Source organism: Cebus imitator, unplaced genomic scaffold (assembly GCF_001604975.1).
Source record: "Cebus imitator isolate Cc_AM_T3 unplaced genomic scaffold, Cebus_imitator-1.0 Scaffold79, whole genome shotgun sequence".
Classification (NCBI taxonomy): Eukaryota; Metazoa; Chordata; class Mammalia; order Primates; family Cebidae; genus Cebus; species Cebus imitator.
In genome coordinates, this window is record NW_016107394.1 from 7,418,346 (window position 1) to 7,425,530 (window position 7,185).

Consider the following 7,185-nt stretch of genomic DNA (forward strand, 5'->3'; position numbering starts at 1 on the left):
TATGGAAAAACCCTGTCTCTACAAAAATACAGAAGTTAGCTGGGCATGGTGGTATGCACCTGTAGTCCTGTAGCAGGAACAACCACAGGAAACAGATCTCTCGAACACCGAATACAGGAGGAAGGAGGGTTTATTTGGCTGGGAGCCTTGGGTGGTAATCTGTCCAAAACCCAGCTCCCCTAACAAAGGAAGATTCTGCCTTTATATAGGCATATACTTAAGATGTTACATGTGGAAGAATCTTAGGTTTATAGCTTTACGTATGAAAACGGTCTCGGTTTACAGTCTCAGGAATTACATATGAAAAGGGTCTCAGGTTACAGTCTCAGGAATTACATATGAAAAGGGTTTCGGTTTACAATTTTAGGAATCACATCTGAAAAGGGGAAGTTGATCTGAGATGCCTGGCTCTCCCTCTTCAGTCCCAGCTACTCAGGAGGCTGAGGTGGGAGGATCACTTGAGTTTGGGAGGTCAAGGCTGCAGTGAGCTGTGATTGTGCTACTGCACTCCAGCCTGGGTGACAGAGTGAGACCCTGTTAAAAAAAAATTATATACTGATTAACAAGTTGATTTTATTCTATCTATGGGCTTTTTAAAATTAAGAAAGTTTTCACTAATAAATAAATTAATTAATTAATTTATTTTTTAAGATGGTGTTTCACTATATTGGTCAGGCTGGTCTTGAACTCCTGACTTCAGGTGATCCACCTGCCTTGGCCTCCAAAGTGCTTGGATTACGGGCATGAGCCACCACGCCTGGCCAATAAAATTTTTTAAAGATAACAAATATCCAGTACAGTTACATAATTTGTTTTCACTGGCAACAACTACAAATGTTCAGTTCTTTATTAGTGTAGAGGTCATTATAGTTGGTTTAGATGGTTAATATAGGAATAAATAAAATAGCTACAGTTCATTCAAACAAAGCAAATTAAAATGAGATTAAAGAGCCATGATAAAAAAAAAATACAAATTTCAGCTGAAAAACTGTAAAAGTTACATACACACATACCTAATAGCACTAGGAATGTACAATATCAATTATTGGAAAAAATAAGTGAGTGATTCACAGTCATAAGAAATTATTTAACACGAGTATTTTTTCTTTTATAGACAAACATAACATGCACATGGTTTCTACCTTCTATAAGACAAAGTAGAAAACTAATCATTACTGCATTTACCCCAAACACAGCACTGACTGTGCCACAGATAACATGGTCCAAAATATTCAATTCTATAGACAGGCCAAGGTATTGAACACATAGTTAAGTTTTAGGAAAGGCATATATTTCCAGAAGTAACTATGTTAAATACACAAATATCTATAAATAACAAAAAGTTATCAGGAAAAAGGTTTATAACATTCCCAAATTTGCTAACATTTTAAGTGTTTTAGATATATGTTGTCTGACCGGTTAGTTTGGTTACAAAATTAAACTAGCAAACCATTGCCCTATAAGAGGAGCTAAACTAAATTATAACACTGCACAAACTTCCCAAGGAAGGTAACTTGAAAAGTCTAAAAAGTGATTCCAATTATTCTAATTAACATTTGCAATACTAAAAAAATCAATGTCTCAAGGAACACTTTGAAATAATTCAATTTTTCTTCATCATTTTCTAAAAAAGTATTCACATAAATTTAAGATCCAGATTGCTTAAGAGTATGTCTTCAAAGTAGGTTTATCACTACAGGATTTTGATCCAAAGACATAGCCTTAATGCTTCTAAAATGTAATTATAACCTAAAATCACAATCCTTGGTTTGAAAACATCAAAGCTAAGAAACAAAAAAATAAATCAGGGTGAAAATGTGCAGCAGCCATAGCTACAAGAGTGGAAAATAAATTCTATTTTTTCCATAAAGACTCTATGAAAATATAAAGCTCAAAGTCAGTGACAACAGAAGTCCACATATAAATAATGTTTAAAAATAGAAAGTTTTCTAAAGCTTTTCATGAGATGTTAATGAATAGCATAATCTGTGTTAAGACCTTGTGAATCAAGGTTAAGTTATACAGAACTATGCTGATTTACATACCATCTACAATGTCCAACTATGCATAATTTACAGACACCCATAGGAATTCATAATGACCTATCATATCATCTCTCAATACTGGATGTTTACTGTTTTATAGTTTTACTACTTTAAGTAGCAAGAAGCCTTTTCAGAGGAAGAATCCCATCTCTTCCCTTGATCACCCAAAGTATAGGTAACAAAATATAAAATTAAATAAGATTTAACCAAATATAAAATTCAATATGATTGATGTTTGATAAGCTAACATATAAAATTACCATTGCAATTTTCATAGTGACTGCTTATAAACATAAGTCATCATAAAGACTATAAATACTTAGTTTTATAAAAGAAATGCAGATTGTCTCAAGGTAAAAATACAGTGTTTGCTGCTAAAAAGCACTTTGGTGCAATAATGAGCAAAATTTCAGAAAACATGAATATGTTCCCCAAACTTTTAACATTAGTTAAGCAAGAATTGCACTGCAGCAGCAGGATACTTTTTAGTGGCTGACACTATAAAGCTAACATTAAGAAAGAAAAAGGCAGAATGTGTGAGCAACAAATGGTGTAATCAAATTATTGCAAAGGGAGATTAGCAATAAGAAATGAGGAAGGTGGCCATCCACTCCAGTCTGATAAGACACCATCTTTAAATATTAAGTTTTTTGCAGGAAGTGGAACACCCATGTCAGTGTATGATGACTGTGAAAGCAAACTTGAAAAACTAGGCTCATTGTGAATATCCAATGTTGAAGCACCTTCCTGGAATGAGTGAACAAAGTTAAGGACTTGCAGAGAGTTTTCTACTAGAATATAAGAGGTTTTGAAGGCTCTCTTTTCTGCAAAGGCCATGTGTAGCAATTTTCCTACAAACTTTCTGGTTTAATTCAGAACTGAACAGTGGAATCCCAAAGCACAGCTAAAGAGGAACCCAATCTGCTTCTGTTGTGGAATCAGAGGTTTGCTTTGTTGCTGAATATATAGTTGCTTCCTCAGTGGCCGTTTCAAATGACTCTGTGCTCCCATTTACATCTGGGCCAGAAGCCAAATCAGGTCCTCCTCTCTCATCAGAAGCATCACTGAGTTTTCTATTTGCAGGTTGGCTGGAAGCATTCAACATAGTGACATAGCCACAGAAATGGTGTAAGTCCATTTTTTCCCTTAATATCTGCAATGCTTTATGAACATGAGTGAAGCTCCTTGTAATTCTGTTTTATCAAATGGAAATGGAACATGGACAGTTTCTCCTATTGCATGCAGAGCATTAAAACTGCAGAATGTGTTAAAGCATCATTCAACATCATGAGCACATTTGATAGGAACTACTCCAGGATCATGATCCCAAGATGTTGTTAGTAATCAATCATAACTCTGAAATGTATCTGGCAGTTTTCAAAGTCTTGTACCTTTGGACAATAAAAGGGTTGGTGGTCCTTGCCCAGTGATATGATAAATGTACAGTTTAAGCCAGACAGAGCTGACTTCTGGGATAGCTGGTTCAATATGCTGAGGGGTGCAGCTGCTGATGGGCCAGATTTTATTGGTGAGGGGAGCCATGGAAACAAGCAGCATGCAATTTTTATTTAGAACACTGCTGCAAGTTGCAGGGTCCAAACCAAGAAGGCTTTCACAGTGTAAGAGATCCAGAGGAAAACCATAATTTGGTCGGTCTGGCTGTGCAGTTTGTGCAACTAGATCTTTGTTATGACACAGAAACAGTATTGTGTTTCTCAGAGTAAGTACATGATCAAAATATCTCTGTGCTTCTCCTTCACCAGTGCTCTGAACCTTTTCTAGTTCTATTAGAAAGCTGTCCAGAGACTCATCTGAGAGTTTGCGTACTTCAAACATTGTGACTGCATGACTTTTCAAGTTTGGTGAAAGATTTTCCATCATTAAGAAGGCAGTAAGAGTGGAGTCAAACAGGAATGAAATGCGCTTGTGTGTCCTGTAGACAGACTCAGGCTTCTTATGCTGGCTATGTCAGCTGGATCTTCTTGACTATTTGTATCAGTGTCAGTTGCCGATGAAGCTTCTTGTACAAGACTCCTACTTTCCCCTCCATCCCATGACAAGAGCATCTTCTGCAGACCTAAGGTACTCTTTAATCTGTTTACGGATGGAACATTTTCCATGATGAATGAAGTTGATCCAAATTTATTACTTGTCTCTTCTTATGGGCAAAGCCCAATCGGCAATACATTGAAACAACATTCTTAACCAGGGTTAAGTCAATCTCAAGGACATTTGCAAGCTCTGCAACATTTGTGTGCTCATCTATTGAAACAAATATCTTCTAAAGTTTCAATATAATCACCTTGCACTTGATTCATTACAACACCTTCAAGAGGAGGAACTGCTATACAACTGTTAGTAATCGATCATAACTCTGAAATATATCTGGCAGTTTTCAAAGTCTTGTACCTTTGGACAATAAAAGGGTTGGTGATGCTTGCCCAGTGATATGGTACATATCAGATATTGGTACATCCAGATATATAAATCCTTTGTTATAGAAACTGTATACTACATTGTAATCTAGTGATCCAGAGAGTTGAGGACCTGAATGGATGATCTTATCAATAGTGAATTTCTCAGGCAAAATGCATATCTTGATGTCATCTTCTGTGATATATCCAGCCTGCACCACCAACCACGCCTCTGGCAATTTCCATTGGCTTTATTGGTAGAAGACTATGGCTGTTTTCCTTCTGAAGAATTTTTTTGATGATCTACACTGATTCATAAGGTCAATATACTGGTTTCTTCCTATGCCAAGAAGCCTTAGACAGCAGCAGTAAAATTGGGCAATGAATTATAACTTTTCTCATTATTCATAATGTCCTCCATAATCCCAGTATAATATGAAAATGGTGTTATCCTCAAGACTTTCACCATAATATCCAATAAATGGTAAGGGTACAGCATGAGATGATCTTGGCTGTACTTTAGCAGTTCCTCATAGTATCTGTGTTCATCTTGCTTGACATGTTTATTTCAATATCGTAACTGATTGCAGATACTGTACAGGACAGCCTGCTTTTCATATTCTCTCTGTGAATTTCCAAGTCTCTGTCTCATGTTGGCTGGCAACTTGCACCAGGGGTAGTTGTGCCTGATGTGGAACTCCACGTCTATATTCATAATGCCATGGCCAGGGCCGGTGGTGGGGTCTGTGACCGCGACCCACCCTACACCTCTTGCTGTGGCCTGTCAGGGAAGCCCTGTGGGAGGCCTAGCATCTCACACTGCGGAAGGCCTGGTCTGCCCCATGTACCGGGCTCCTGACTGCTCGGCTTGGCCCGGATCAACCGAGCACAGGAGCAGCAATGATGGGAGACTGGGTCATCTGAACAGCTACATGTTTCTTCCGAGTTTTGGCCCATAATTATTATTATTATTATTATTCGAGACAGAGTTTTGCTCTTGTTACCCAGAAGTGCAGTGGTGCAATCTCAGCTCACCACAACCTCCACCTCCCCGAATTCGCACGATTCTTCTGTCTCAGCCTCCTGAGTAGCTGGGATTACAGGTGACCACCACCACACCCAACTAATTTTTTGTATTTTTAGTAGAGACAGGGTTTCTGCATGTTGGCCAGGCTGGTCTTGAACTCCTGGCCTCAGGTGATCCACCCGCCTCAGACTTCCAAAGTGCTGGGATTACAGGCATGAGCCACTGCACCTGGCCCGTTTACATAATTTTAAAAAGCTTGATATGGATTATTTGAATATTTAAAATAAAATAATTACTTTTGTTATTTATATACTTCAATCAGTGCCTTAGCCATGTCTGTTTTTAATACCTCATTATTGCATTAAATGACTAAAGCCATTTAATTTTTAAAATAAAATTGTTTACAGTTTTCTTCAAAATTACAGTTTATAGTTTATGTACTAGGAATTATTGACATTTAATTGGCTCTTATCTGTAAACCACATATTGCCCTTCCCTTTCCTCTTTTTTTTTTTTTTTTTTTTTGAGACAAGATTTTGCTCTATTGCCCAGGCTGGAGTATGGTGGCATGATCACCACTCCCTACAGCCTCAAATTTCTGGGCTCAAGCAATCCTCCTACCTCAGCTTCCTGAATAGCTGGGAATATACGTATGCACCACCTCATCCATCTAATTTTTAATTTTTTTATAGAGACAGGGCCTCAATATGTTGCCCAGGCTAGTCTCAAACTCCTGGCCTCAAGTGATCCTCTAACCTCCACCTCCAAAAGGGCTGGGATTAAAGTTATAAGCCACCATGCCAGGCCTATTTCTCCCTTAAATATTTGGTGAAATTCACCAATAAACCCATATAGGCCTGGTGGTTTCTGTTTTTGAAGGCTGCTAATTATTGATTCTATTTCTTTAGTAGACAGAGGCCTATTCCAGTGGCCTTATTTCTTTTTTTGTGAGTTTTGGTGGATTGTGTTTTTCAAAAATTGGTCCATTTTATCTAGGTTATCAAATTTGTGGGCATAGACTTGTTCATATTATTCCTTTACTATGATCATGACATCAGTATTGATACCCATTTTTTCATATCTGGTAATAATTTGTGTTGTCTTTCTTTTGCTCTGAGTAGAGGCTTGTAAATTTTGCTAATCTTTTCAAAGAATCAGATGAAAACTGATTGATTTTCTCTATTGATTTCCCATTTTTACTTTCATTGATTTCTGTTCTGATTTTTATTATTTCTTTCCTTTTGCTTACTTTGTGTTTAATTTGCTTTCTTTTCTAGTTTCCTAAGTAGAAGCTTAGACTATGAATGACTTTAGATTGTCTTTTCTTTTCCCTTTCCTTCCTTCCTTTTTTTTTTTTTTTTTTCTAAATAAGGTCTCACTCCAGTTGCCCAGGCTGAACCTGTCAGGCTCAGGTGATTCTCCCACTTCAGCCTCCCAAGTAGCTGGAAGTACAGGCACACACTACCACAGCCGGCTTTTTTTTTTTGCTTTTAGTGGAGATAGGGTCTCCCTATGTTGTCCAGTCTGGTCTCAAACTGGACTCAAGCAATCTACCTGCCTCAGCCTCCCAGAGTACTGGGATTACAGGTGTGAGCTGCCACACACGGTCTAGATTTTATTTTCTAATATATCCATGCAGTACTATAAATTTCCTTCTTGTTTCACTGCATTTGCTGTTTCACACAAGTTTTGATAAGTT

The 7,185-nt window shown here is 37.5% G+C and overlaps 1 pseudogene across 1 annotated transcript; it reads right to left on the minus strand.

The window, feature by feature from the left end:
* Nucleotides 1-1,538: 1,538 nt before the first annotated feature.
* LOC108307635 lies at nucleotides 1,539-5,398 on the minus strand (annotated as a pseudogene). Its single transcript, XR_005201053.1, has 2 exons — nucleotides 4,502-5,398; nucleotides 1,539-4,397 (listed from the first exon to the last, which is right to left on the minus strand). The product of XR_005201053.1 is annotated as a protein FAM91A1-like (transcript).
* Nucleotides 5,399-7,185: the final 1,787 nt, after the last annotated feature.